The sequence below is a fragment of the Protopterus annectens genome, chromosome 1.part1 (genome assembly GCF_019279795.1).
Source record: "Protopterus annectens isolate FY-2018-M chromosome 1.part1, PAN1.0, whole genome shotgun sequence".
In the NCBI taxonomy this organism is placed as follows: domain Eukaryota; kingdom Metazoa; phylum Chordata; order Ceratodontiformes; family Protopteridae; genus Protopterus; species Protopterus annectens.
Genome location: NC_056726.1, coordinates 561154923 through 561170542, shown reverse-complemented (window position 1 = coordinate 561170542; position 15620 = coordinate 561154923).

The following is a 15620-nucleotide window of genomic DNA, read 5'->3' as shown; positions in this document are numbered from 1 at the left end:
CATTGTTTGGCTCCTAGTCCACCGTCATGAGGCAAGACTCCTGCAGGGCCAGTTCCAAGGGATGGAGTACAAGGCAGAGGCTTGGAACTGGTTAGCTCGTGACCTCACCAGTGCCACAGGCATTCCTCGGACTGGTGAGCAGGTCTGTCACCACCATGCAGACCTGAAGAGGCGAAAGGAGGACCACCTAAACCAGTGGATACAGGAGGCCCGTGGGATGCGGGATGCCCCAGTACTGAGTATGTAGCCATGGAATGCAGTATGTAAGAATTTAAAATGGAGTATTTATAACGGATAGGAATGTCTCAATATCCCTTCATTTACTTTACAGCTGCAGGTGACCGTGTTACGAATCAGCAAGCCTATGCTGATAGGCTGCTAAGGCTGTGCCACCAGGCAGGTTAGTGATTATTCTGCATGTATTGTTATATCAAATATGGGAGAGGGCATGAAAGAAAGTGTTGTAGTCCAATAATACAGCCATAAAATGGACTGAATAAGTCCTCTGCATGTACTGTCAGATAAAAACGTTAGAGAGGCAGAAAAAGAGTGTAGTAACCCATTAAGAAAGGTAACAAATGTCTGGAATAATATCTCTGCAGACACTGTCATATAAAAGAATATGTGAGTGAGCCTGAAAAAAGAGTGTGCTAACCTATTAATAAAAGTATAATATGTCATGAACATGTCTGCCATATATACCGTTAAAACAAATAAAGGAGTGAGCCTGTGGAAAAGTGTGTAATGTCATTAATAAAGGTCTAAAACCCAGAGTGTGTCTGTTTCACTTAGTATGAAATGTTGTTGTACCCTTGCATTATACAAATAGTAATGTGTTAGAAAGTGCTGGCAACCCAGAGTTCTGCAGTCCCATCTAAAGTGGGTGATGGAAGTGCTAGTAGCTGTGAAGTAAATATACAGTCCTCAACAGTCAGTTACTGGCTGGCATGCATAAGTAAATCTGGCACATGAGTAGCATGCTAATATGTTCCCCAGAAATGTAAGTGTGCTTCAATAAATACAGGGTTCTGTACAATTTGAAGTGAAAATGTCATGTGAAAACATCCAGATATGTAGATAAAGAAATATAAATGCAACCACGAAATATGTAGCAGTAACATCTGCATCATGGACAGTTAATATGTGAGATATAGGTCAAGTATAGATTGAACTAGCCAAACCCACTACACAACCTAATGCATGGTGGCAAGTGTAATAATACATGTAGGGAATATACACCTGCAGTCACTAGGAATGTAGTGTAGAGTAAAAGTGTTTATAAGATGTTAACGGAGATGTTTTTTACACCCTACTGTTTGTGCATATACCATGCAATTCCACACCTCAACGGGTATGTGTAATCTTAAATATTTGTTGGGATATATGTCCAATTGTTCTATAAATATTTGCACTCATGTTGATGCATGTGCCCTGTTCAAACACCACGCTCATGGTGGCCTGTTGCTACCAATCATTCCTGCATGCGGTTGGAATAACCACTGTTGTTCAATATATGCATGTGTTATGTTTGCTGTTCAACTGTTGGAACTGTGGTTTGTTGGGTTAATGGGAATATTACTGCATGCTGTTACAATTAATCTGGAATACTGTTGTTTATGTTGTAATGAAACACACCTAATCACAGAACGTATGGGAAGGCCGGTTCCAGTGGACCCACCTGTCCCTCCTCAGTTGGCGAGTGCACCTGGCACCAGTGGCTCTGGTGCCCAGCTCAGACTCCCCTCCTCCATTGGTCCTGTGCCACCTTCAGGTGGAAGCCCTGCAGGGGATGGGACTCATCCCCCCCGTGCAAACGTGGGTGGAGAAGGGCCACCTGTCACCCTTAGAAGGGTCCGGGTTGTGGTGCTAGGGAGATCCAGTGTTCAGTCACTGATCCCCTATGCCAGCTTGAGGCAAGAGTGGCACGTCTCATGGGTGAGCCTGCCCGTCCTACTCAGCCCCCAGCACAGCCTCCCCCGGGGCTGTGAAGGTGCAGTGGTGACTGCCCATGGGTGGGGATCTCAATTCCACTGTTACCATCTGTGAGCTCATGGGCTTGCAATTTCCAAACAACCTTTCTCGTCAATTGTGTTCACCCACCCCATGTGTCAAATTCCGCCCCTGTATGCATCTTGTTTGTCTTGTCTGTTTACCTCCCCAACCTACCTCCCCAAATATACCTACTTCCCCTACCTCACTTACCACTCTCACCTGAAAAAAAAAAAGGGCAATCTGTACCCGAAAAAAAAGTATGCCCCATACATAGCTTCTCATTTTGCACACATGTCCATAGGACATGTACACCGATAATTCTAACTGGCAGTGCAACAAACTATGTTGTCCTCACCCTTCTCTCAGGGGTGGGAGGCCTCACAACTCACTCCAAATTTTCAGCATATGCACAGCTGTTGCTGTTAAAGAAATGGGCAGCTATGGGCCTTCCCTACACCCTTCCTGCACATCCTGAGCTTGTTTTCCTACTGTCTTTCCCTCTCTGTGCCCTCTTTTTCGCCACTTTCCTATCTCCCCATTTTTTTTTTCTTTAAAAGAAATTAGTGTGGGGGTTAGCGGGAGTAAGCACTTTTAAGAAGTAGTTGGCGGGGGTGCGTGAGTGTGAGCTTGTGTGCACTTAGCTAAGCATCACTAAGCATCGTGCAAACCCACTTACAACTGCTTAAAAGTGCCTTAGTCACTCTGTATGACAAGGCCCTTGTACTGCTCAGCAGCAAAATAAAATACCCTGTCAGTCTCAAATGCAGGACTTCGGACTCACCAGTCTGCTGAAGTACCACTACATCACAGCAGATATGCAATAGCTTAGTGCTGAAAGAAATATAACATGCATTACGAGGAGTGCATGTAAAGGGAAAATAGGAAAGCCATAGGAAAACATTGCAATAAAGAAATATGACATGCATTACAAGGAGTGAATGTAAAGGGAAAATAGGAAAGCAATAGGAATACATTGCAATAAAGAAATATAACATGCATTACAAGGAGTGAATGTAAAGGGAAAATAGGAAAGCCACAGGAATACATTGCAATAACTACTGTTGTATGCCAGTTAATTCCCTAATTCCAAAAGAAAGTACATACTCCCATGTATCCAGTGTTAGCATTAGGAGGTGCGAGTAAACTTACACACTGAGAAGAGTGTACTGGAAGAAGCAACAGTCAGGTTTCAGTACAACATGCATTTCACTGGCTACAACCCAGCTTCAGATATGAGACATATACCAACCTTCTGACTGACACAACACTGTCCACAGCAAACAAGCATGGTCCCCACCTTGAAAAACTGAAAGGCCTATGCCTACCTAACCTATCATTTTATAGCAGTGCCCTGAAATCACAGTGAGAACTGCAATTACCACACAGCAGGCTGCATGCAATTACCAAATGGTGGGCACCAATTGGTGCAGAGGCCATCACATGCACATGTGCAGATACCTACAAAAGCAGCCTGTACTTGCTGTCCACACATGCAATAATATCATTGCAGCAACTGGAGAGAGAGAGCGAGCGAGAGAGACAGACAGACAAACAAACAAACAAACAGAGGCAGTTTGAGACCAATCCAATAAATAACAACAAACAGAGGCAGTTGGAGACACCAACCCAAAATAAAAAAAAAAAAAACAGAGGCGGTTGGAGACACCAACCAAAACAAAAGAAAAACAACAAACAGAGGCAGTTGGAGACACCAACCAACCAAAAAAAAAAAACAAACAGAGGCAGTGGAAGTCACCAACCTAAAAAATAATAAAAAAAAAAAAACATCAACAGGTACAACAGACTGAGGTGAGAAATACAAAGGTAAGGTATGTAACACAGATGTATTTTCTGGCATTCGAATGATGTGTCTGAAGGGTACTCTACATTCTGTGAACACTCCTTATGTGGTAGCAGTCCGTATCTATATGTATATGCAGATGTGCATAGGGCAAGGGACATACTGCAACTGTTAGTAAAGGCTGGACATATATATGTATTTGAAGGTTGCCATGTGCACATATCTATGTAGGTTATAGTGTGTGGCATTGAAAACAGCAAGCAGTGCAGGTATATGTCATGTGGTGTTTAAATGCTGTGGACTGAGTTACAGTCAGTGAGGTCTGTACGGCTATACGGCCTGAGTAAGTGAAATGCATTCTGCACAACACTGTGCAATATTATTACATAATTGTATGTCTCACAACTGGTCCATAATTGATATTCCCACCAGTATATGTGCATATATGTGCATGTATATGTACAGCAGTGGCTGTTTACAAGTATGTGTGTGTGTATACATATATATATATATATATATATATATATATATATATATATATATGTATATACACACATACACACACACACACACACACATATATATATATGTGTGTATATATACATATATATATATATATATATATATATATATATATATACATATATGCATGTATAGATATATAGATATGTAGATATATACATATATACATATATACATATATAAATATATAGAGATATATAGATATATACAGATATATATGGATATCAATGGATATATATAGATATGTATATATATATATATATATATATATATATATATATATATATATATATATATATATATATATAATATATATATATATATATATTTATATGTATATATGTATGTATATATAGTGAGAGGGAGACACAGGGTCAGACGTATTGCAACAGGTGCCTGGTGACCAAGGCATGGACTGAACACCAGTGTTGATACTGCAGTGCCATACTCCATTCCAAAACACTTTACCCACTAACTACCAGATAGGTGGTTGCCTGACTAACACTGAATGTGTCAGAAGGGAACATGGGACACAGGTGGACAGTAGCCTCCCCTTTGATATTCACAGTGCCACACTAGTCTTGTAATCTGTCTACGTGGTATGTGTCATCACAAACGATGTGTCATGTACGGAAATATAGGTCAGTGTTCCCCTGTACTCATCATAATGCCCCATGTGGTATGTACCTCACATGACAACTACAGCAAGTGGAAAGGCCACAGACATACCTCACAAAGGGTAGTACTGCCCTGAAACACATACTCTATGCAGACTGACTCACATAACCACAGCTACAGTGCGTTGCATACCAGCCACCCAGAGGTTACCTCTGCCGAACATACAGAGGTATGCCACACCCATAGCAGTCAGACAACCACCATGTCAACACCTCACAATCCCACCGGGCTACACGGCCTAGGACCCTAATCCCCGCAACCTCACTAAACAGCACATGCTACAGGGATAGGCTCCTATTGGCAAATATGCCATACTCTGGAGTAAACCACCCAGCATGAACAAACAAGGCTCCTCAGTAACAGATGTCAGACATACCCCTGATGATTGTCTGGGGGATAGGTAACACGCCCTGAGAATCACCTTTGTGTATCCGGTTGACAGGAGGAAGTGAAATCTAATTACATGTGTGCCAAAGGCCAGGGTAGCATATGGCTAGGCTGCTGTAGTCCCCAGGGACAATAGCGTATTACCGACTTATGACACAATGCACACAGACATGTACACAGTGCAATACCTGCTATGTGAGGTGGAATGAGTGTGACAGTGAATGTGTGCAAGGTCTGTAACAGTGTGATAGCTAAGTGTGAGGTTGTTTCTGTCATGGTCATTTGTGTCCTAAGTGTGAGGCCAGAGAAAGATGTGTCAGTTATTGGGATGCAGACATAGTAGGATGGTATATGTTGTGACGTAGTTCCTTGTGTACGACTGTGGTGTCCCATCATAGGCTGAAGCAATACATGTATGCTCAGTAAGTGGTACTGCTGGTGAATCCAGCCGACATTTGAACTGTTGTACCACCTGAAGCTGTAGGCCTAAACAGCACAGTATGGTGTATGTTCACATTCCCTGGTAACACTGTCTTGTGTGTTTCCTGTAGTCTGCACAGATTACATTCCTCAGGTATAGGTATCTGTAAGTAGGGGCACACAGTACTGTAAGGTACACAGGAAATGCTCATCTGTGTCAGCATACATTTGTGTGTTGTATGAATGTTTGATGTGTGTGTAATGATGCCTGTACCATGTCCGCAATCACGTGTGATGCAGGGTTTGCGTGTATACCTAGCAACATGTATACTCTGTTACAGCAGTATGCCAGCTATATTAACAACTGTGCACATATGTTAGGTAGGGGTATGGCATCAACGACTAGGGTGGATTACTGGTTATACTGTAACTGTACTTCACATTCATTGCAATGGATGACATATTTCTGCATACATTAGCTTGATATGTACCCCCCTGGCAAGGCTGTGCATTGGATCCCAAACAGTGAGCCGAGTACTGGTGTATACTGGTGTGTCATATGGAGTGTGGCAGGTACTGTCAGCCAGTTGTGGGCTGGGCACTGATATGTGGTATTGAATGTGTGTATCCTCTGACAGATGAACAGATGCTATATATGGCAGTTAATTGATATCTGTACTGTATAATGTTAAGTGTGCCACATGACTTGCTCTCACATATCGTTTACTTGTCTTCCAGGCTTATGGCTCATCACAGGAATCCCTGCTACACAGCTGCAGAGGAACAGGAAATCCACCACAGCCTAGTTCAGCACTATACCCTGCTGTTTTCCAGGGACAGCCAGCACCAGCAGGAGCATACTGCACTGTGGCAAGAACTTGTTCGTTGGGTAAATGACATAGGCATGCATAACTGGACATATGAGCAGGTACGCCATCACTGCAATGATTTAATTAGACATGTCCGGTGGCGTGCGTCTGATATCCACAGACAACAGCTTGCCACAGGTGGTGGGGTGGCCATACATCCCCCCCTCACCAGAGTGGAGGAACTGCTGCTAAGTGTGTTGGCTCCTGGCCTACAGCAGCAACAACATCACACATGTGTCGTCATGGAGGCCAGAGCAACCCAGCATTGTGACATGGAGCATGCAGGTAACATGCCCTAGCTGTAGACTACTGTTACCTGTATTGTTAGATTATGCATGTGTGAGATGTGTACTGTGTTTAGCAGTTGTGCTGCCTATTGTGTGCAATACTGATAATTTGAATAGTATCTATACACCTATGCCTGTTGTTCTACTGTAGTTTAGCAACACTAACAGTAGTAATGCCACAGTTGTGGCCACTGACAAACTATGTCATATTCTTGCAGGTCCCTCTGGTGTGACAGCAGGGCAGACGTTCCATGCTGGTGAGTGTGTTAACACTTTAAACTTGGTAGTGAACTGTGCATGTCATAGGTGAGGTGTAGGCCATGTACACATAACACACCTACGCATAATGCATGCTGTGCATGTTTGCTGTGAGACGTGAAACATCTCAGTAATGCCTCAATCACATGCAATGCACAGAGCATCATACACAAATGTGGCAATACTGTACTGCACATTGGATAGGCATAGTTGACACACATGTACACAACATAACACGTTTGTCATACGGACTACACCTCAACATGCTACACATAGTGTAACCAGACACCCGCTGCCAGGTCACACTTCAGTATCCCACATGTCATCCACACACCACACATAATATACCTGAGGGGTAGGGGCCTAGCATGGGGCTGTGCAACACTCCTCAACACATAACACAGTCATGTTAGGCAATGCTCCCTATTGGGCACCTCGCACACCTTTGTGCAACGTGGCTGTGTAATTGTGAACTGAGCCATGGCACTGCAGTTCAGGTACAGCATGCTAGCCGGTGGTCTAGCACACTTTAGTGGCCTTGAGTGACCACATGATGCATGATGATAATGGCTAATGGTACTACACCCCATACTGTTACAATGGCCATGTCCAGGATTGGTATCCCATCACATATACATGCACCACTCATCCCGTGTGTGTACATAGGATGCATGTGCTACACCTGTGTCCACAATTATCTGCTACAGACACAGACACTGCAATCAGACATGGAAATCCATTTGACACACAGATAACACATGCAACCATGGTATGTATACCTGTGTGTGATGGTGCACAGGACATTGCAGAGCTTATAATACTTGCACAGAAATGTGTCCTTGTACACATTGTGTTCCAGGGTGTAGGCAATCACTGAGCATGTACACTGTCATTAACTATAGCTGTCTACACTCACACTGCATGGACTTGATCAACACTTATTCTGCATGCTGACACATGTGACGTGACTGTTTGCCTTGTGATACTGTCACCCAGCTTCAACCAGTGTTGAGTATGATTTGGATTTCTGTTCTGTGTGTGTATCTGCTGTAGTGAGGAGTGTGCATGTGTTCCTGTGTTCCTGTGTGCTTGTGTTCCTGTGTTCCTGTGTGCATGTGTTTCTGTGTGCATGTGTGCATGTGTTCCTGTGTGCATGTGTTCCTGTGTTCCTGTGTGCATGTGTTCATGTGTGCATGTGTGCATGTGTTCATGTGTTCATGTGTGCATGTCTGCATGTGTTCCTGTGTGCATGTGTGCATGTATTCCTGTGTTCCTGTGTGCATGTGTGCATGTGTGCATGTGTTCATGTGTGCATGTGTTTCTGTGTTCCTGTGTGCATGTGTGCATGTGTTCCTGTGTGCATGTGTGCATGTGTTCCTGTGTGCATGTGTGCATGTGTGCATGTGTTCATGTATTCATGTGTGTATGTGTTCATATGTGCATATGTGCATGTGTGCATGTGTGCATGTGTGCATGTGTTCATGTGTGCATGTGTGCATGTGTGCATGTGCAGACCATAACGTGTGTTTCCTGTCTTCCTCTCACAGGTGCTGAGGTAGGGTTTGGTGAAAGCAGCAGGTGACCCGAAGCCACTGCCATGGATAGTGGTGATGATGACAGATGTACTTTGGCACAGTGAGATTTGACAGGTTTTGTGGTTGGTCCGCCAATCGACAGTACACAGCATTCAACCCCATCTATGTGCACACTCATACTGCCATTACATCCCTCACCACCAATGGCCATAGGGGAGGGACAGCATACAGTTGGCATTGACCAGGACAGTGTGGTACCCATGGCACTTGCATCCCCTCACAGCAGCCATAGCCGTAGACCCAGAACGGTACCACATAGGTGGAGGTCCAGGGTTTCTTGGGGGAGCACCACTGGACATATTGCCCCTGGATGTCCGGGTTTTTTAAAATTTTGGGCAATCGGGCCCCCCAAACTAAAGGAATTTACAAGGGAATTAGCATAAAACCACCGTGATTGCGGTGTCCAACATACAAGGTATTGATAACTTAAACTTTTCCCCCCCAGTCCCTACCAGGACCTTTTAGGGACTGGGGTCCCACCCAAAACCACTGGCATGGTGGCCCCCCACCCCCTTTAAAAAAGTTGGGCCTGTTTCCTCCCATAACCAAGCAATTTTGGGCCGTAGCAGGGAAGGGCCACTCATCCCGCCCTTGAAAACCCATGGGGTTTACCCAACTGCCATACACCCCTGCCGGCCCGGTACTTGTCCGGCCCAGTATTTAACCACGGGTCAGTCTTGGTTAAAAAAACCCCCATTTTGGACCCGGGGGGATTGTGCATGGCCCCAAATTCCAAAAACTAGGGCCCCCCAAAAAACCCCAATTACAAAAATTGGGCCCATCTTACTGTTGCCCCCAACCCCAAAAAACCCCCAAACCCAAAAAACCAACTTTGGGAGGGGCAATTCAGGCTCGGGAAACCAAAAAACCCCTGGCTTTTGGGGCCCCCCCCGTCATCTAAAATTTAAGGAAACCTAACATGGTGCTATGACGGGTGACTTATAGCTTTAAAAAAGCAATTGCAACAAAAGGTCTAATTTGTATAACGACGCTTATCAAAAAGCTTTTTGAAGAGCTTTTTTAACCCAGGGGTCATTTGTATTCCCCACCCGGGCCCAGGGTTTTTTTGGTGTTTAGTGAGGGAAGATTGTAGGGGAGTACAGTTAGCAATTACAGTAACAGGGGGGTCCATTTAGTCCAAGTGGAAATACGTCTTTTTTAAAATTTTATTCTTTTTTAAAGGCCATTCCTTTCTACTTTGTATCATTAATTTTATAATTTACATTTGCCAGGTGAACTTTAATATCATAATATTTGCCTGGTAAAAAAACCCTCAACGTACTTAAAAATTTTGGATTGCCTGAAAAGACCCATATGGGGCCCAGAAAAGGCCCTTCCCTTACACTAAAAAATTTACCCCCCCAATTCGTAACCCCGGGGGGTTCCCCCTTGGTACATGAACACTTTGGCCCTCCAAACAAATGATGGATTTAAAGTTTCCCGGTGGGAGTACCTACCAAGGGTTCTCAACAAACCTTTGTATCACTTATGCGATCCAGGCTATCATTTCATTCAAAATTTACCCAAAGGTGGTAGCCCTAACATTATTTTGGGTAATTTTACTAACCCTTTTATGTATGTTCCCTTTTCCCACAACCAAGGTTTGGGGACCCCAAATTCCTAAGTTTGGGCCCTGAAGCCCCAAAAAAGGGTAACACCAAAAAACGTCCTTCTTTTTGTTGTTTTAAACCTGTTGCAACCCCCCCGGGCTACCCCAAAACCCACTTTTTAAAGTAACGCATGTTGTAAAGGGGAAAGAAATCATTGGGGGCCCATGTAATTCTTGTCCTAATCGGGAAAACCCAATTTCAAGGAAAAAGTATTATTGACACCAACCTATTACAGGGGAAAGCCTATTTTAAAACAATTGGCCAATGCATTTTTTTAAACTATGAACCATAAAAAGAAAAACCCCTTACCAACATCCCCAAAAATTTGAAAGTTAAACCCCCTATAACCGTTATGAAAAGGGTGAAAAAAAAAGGACCCCTCAAACCCTCCCCCCAAATTTTTAGTAAAAAAAAACCCTTTAAAGTGACCAAAGGCCCCCCGATAAAAAAAAATTTTAAACCAAAAATTTTTTATTTAAAAACCCAATTTTAAATTACTTTAAAGAGATGTTTTTTTTTGAACCTTCCCCCAAAAAAATCTAAACCCAACCCCCCCTCATTTAAAAATAAAATTGTAAAATTTTTCCCCAAAAATTTTGAAATTATGTTTTTTTAAAATTTATTTTTAAACTTTTAAGGGACCCCCTTTTGGTTCCCTAAATTTTTAATTTAGGGTTGGTTTTTTAAATATTTTTTAAACCGAAACCCAAAGCATTTTCCCCTTCATTTTTTCAAAGGGGTTTTCAAAAAATTTGAAAACCCCTTTTAAAAAGGGAAAATTTTTTAGCTTTTAAAAATATAAATTTTTTTAAAAAAAATTTTTTGGGGGGAAATAAACCCAATGCCGGAAAAAGAAAGGAAATTCCAAATTTCCCTTTTTTTAATACCCCATTCGGTTTTTAAAAACCCCTCCCATTTTGAATACCTTTAAAAAAACCTTTTTAAACCTTTTTTTCTTTTATTTGTTTTTTAGTTTTTTTTTTCAAAAATATTTTTCCCCCATAAAAACATTTTTAGGAACCTTTTTTAATTTCCCCTAGGTTTCCTAAAATTTTAAAAAATTCTTTTTAACTATGTTTTAAAAACCAGTTTTTTTAAAATTTTATTTTTCCCCTTTTTTTTAAATTTAAATATTAAAAACCCCTTTTTTATCAAAAAACCCCCCGGGGTTTCAAAAAAAAACTTTTTTAAATTAAAAATAAGGGGGAAACCCCTAATTTTTTTAAAAAAAGCTTTTTTAATTCAAGGGCTTTTTTAATTTTTTTGGCCCCCCCAAAAAATTTTGGGGGGAACCCAAACTTTTAAAATATTTTTAAAAAACCCTTTTAAAAAACCCCATTTTTCCCTTTCCAGGGGGAAAAAAAAAATTAAAAATTTTTTAACCCGAGGGAAAAACTTAATTCACCAAAAAAATTTTCAAAACCCAAAAAAGGTTTAAAAGGAAAAATTTTTTTTTTTCCCCTTTGATTTCCTTTAAAATTTTAAAAAATTTAAAACCCCTTTTTTTTTTATTTTTTTCCCCCCTTTAAAAATTTTTTTTTTATTTTAAAATTTATTTTTTTTCCCTTTTACCCCAAAAACCCTTTTTTTCCCCCCTTTTTGATACAAAACCCAAAATTTTTTAAAACCCAAATTTTCCCTTTTTTTAACCAATTTAGTTTTCCTTCCCCTTTTTTTTTTAAAAAAAAAAAACCCCAAATTTTTTTTTTTTAAATTTTCCCCATTTTTTTCACCGGGGTTCTAAAAAATTTATCCCCAAAAATTTTAAGGTTTTTTTAAAATTTTTAAAATTAAAACCAAAAAAAAACCTTTGGTTTAAAATTTTTTTAAATTTATTTTTTTCCCAAAAAAGGGCAATTTTTTTTTAAAAAAATTTGGGGGGCTTTTTAAAAGGTTTTTTAAACCCTTTTGAAGGGGTTTTGACTTTTTTTTGGAATTAAATTTTAAAAACTTAAAAAAAAAAAGGGGGGGTTTTTTTGGGAAAAAACCCCTCCCCTAACCCCAAATTTTTAAAAAAAACATTTTTTTTCCTTTACCCAACCCCAAAGAAAAAAGGGGGGGAAAAATTTTTTTTTGGGGAAAAAAAATGGTTTCCCGGAAAAAAACCAGGCTTTTAAAAAAAGGGGCCCCCCGATTCCGAAAAAAAAAAAAATTTTAAAACCCCGGTAATTTTTAATTTTAAAATTTAAAAGGGGACCACTAGGTTTTGTTTTTTTTTTTCAAGGTTTTTTTTAACCTGCTGTATTTCACAAACTTAAATTTTGTTTTGTTATTTTGGGGCACCTTTTTTTTATTTTTTTAAAAACCCCCCTGTTTTTTTTTTGTTCCATTGGGACTCGAAACCCATAAGAACCGGAAGGGAAAAAAATTTTATTTAAACAAGAATTGCCTTTCTATTTTATCTTTGGGTGTTACCCAAAAAAACCCGGGACAAAAAACCCCCACAAAACCCACTTATTGGAAAAAAACCCCCCCTTTTAAACCCTTTAAACCCAACTCCCCGCATTTGAAGAACCCAGGAGATGAAACAAGCAATTGCCATGAAAGGGATAAGGGCTATCCCCAAAAGAAACTCTAATCATACCACTAGTATGCAAGGTACTGTTAACACTAAAGTTATCCAAACAAATAAACAACAGAGGAATGGCTTAAAAGAGACATTCAGTTTCATGTAAACAGACGTAGTGTTAATAATTTAAATAATGTGGATAATGAAACCTACGCTATGAAACTAGTAAAATTAGACAAAATGCTTATGAAATATAGAACTCTTAGCATTGAGAATGCATATTTACAGGAATGTTTGGAAAAGGGAATTGTCCCTAAAGGCTTGAGAGTTTATAAATTTCCGAATAATGTGCAGATTGGAACACATTTTCATGAAAGTTTACTTAAAGTTTTTAATGAATGTGGCTTGGAAGTTATCAAGCTCATTATTGAAGAGAACAGTAGTATTCAAAAGGAATTAGGAATAGAAATTGCTAATCTGGATGCATGCATTACAAATGATTTAGTACACAATATTAAGGAAGAAAATGAGAAGTATTTTTCTATGAGAAGAAATATTGATATTAAATGTGAGGAAGTGATACAGAGAAAAATGGGGAAATTACAAAGAGATATTAGGGAGTACGAGACCCATACAAGTTATCCAAAACCTAATAATCAGTATAGTCATTATACACGTCAGGGGTCTAAGAAGAATCATGGAAGAAATGTACCTTATTATAACAGACAACAGTTCAATGATGAAAATGAAGGTTTTGTAACAGATTTTGATGTTGATTTTCCTCCTTTAGTGCATAGGGGACAAGCTCAGGAAAACAACAACGAATATGGGGGAAATTTTCAGAGGTGGGGGGGGGTAAGAAGACAGGGAAGATTTCATTAGATACCCTGGACTTGGTGGGACATACCAATGATGTTAATATAACTACGAACAATACAGTGAAACACACCTATGATAATTTTACTATTTATAATTTTAGTGCATTGAAATTGAATCCCAATCATTTCTCCTTACTAAGCAAAGGATTAAAATATATACCTAATAGAAGGGGAGATTTCACACGCACTTCATAATGGACGCCAAGTTATTTACTAGGAAGATTAATTTAGAAGTAATGGCTTCTAAAATGGGGTTTAATAAAGAAAGAATGAGTAACAATACGTTAAAGAGGAAATCTATCTACAATCCACCCCTATACCCTCAGATCAGGAACTTTGAAAATATTATGGTCAATATAGTGAGAAACAAACATCAAGGATATTGGATACAACATAACTTAAGTAAAGATGAGAACCAAATATTAAAAGAATTGAGTCAAAATGCCTCACTGAGGGTTATGAAACCTGATAAGGGGGGAGGGGTGGTTATAATGGAACAAATTTTGTATGATAGTAAAATGAATATAATTTTAAGAGATGATACTAAATACATTGAGGCTTCGCATAACGAAATTAATATAGCTAATCATAGGATTGATTCCATTCTGCAAGATTTAATGATAGAAAAAGTTATTGATGACACAACTTTGAAATATTTGGAAGTTAAGAAACCGAGGTTGGCCACTATTTTCGGCATACCAAAGATACATAAGGATATGCTGAATCCCCCATTAAGACCCATAGTTACGGCAGAGGGGTCTAAGACAGCCCCTTTAGCCAAATTTATAGATGTCAAGACCAAGCATATATGGATCAACAAGAATTTGATTCTAAAAGACTCATGGGACTTCCTTGGTGAAATAAATCAGGATTTGTATAGAGATGACATCAGATTTATAACTATAGATGTTATAGATTTGTTTGGAAGTATACCACATGTGGAAGGTATGGGCCTTTTTGAAGAGGCTGTATTCGAAGATGATGTCATGAGTCATAATGATAAAATAGCAAGTGTGATCCTTATGGATACTGTGCTGAAATATAATTTCATATTGTTTGGTGGGGAAATTTATAAACAAAAAACTGGGGTATCTATGGGGCAGCATGTGCCCCACTTTGCCAACATAGTACTGTCAAAATGGGAAGAGCAATTCATCACTAACTGCAAGTATAAAGATTTATGGATATTATATCACAGGTACCTGGATGACATTGTCCTTTTTTGGATAAGGAGGAGGCACAATTTTTGAATTTATGGATTATATCCATAGTACCACTACTTATTTGAGGTTCACCTACACTATAAGTACAGAGAGCTTGAAGTATTTGGATATTGAGTTATACAAAAATACAGGCAAGTTTGAGAGTAAGGTGTATAGGAAGGATACATTATGTAAATTCTTTTTACATTTTAACAGTGCCCACCCATACCATAGCAAAAGAACATAGTTAAAGGACAATTTGTACGAGGTTCCCGAATGACTTCCAACGATACAGATTTTCAGGAAGAATGTAAATTACTATACAATATGTTCAGGGAACGAGGTTATCCAGAAGAATTCATAAGTAATTTAAGAGAAGAAGTAGAGGATGGAAGGCTGGACAGATTTAAGCCCATATTAGGCAGGGCAAGGAAATGATAATGAATAAGGGGCCAAAGGCAGAAGGTAATAACAATAAAGGGAATACCCAATCCAATTATAATAGGAGTTTGGTTTTAGAATATAATAACTCCAATGTTAAATTAGGTGGTATTTTTAAAACAATGGAATCAGTTTAGTTCTATTACGGACATTGAGGAGATAACCAAAATG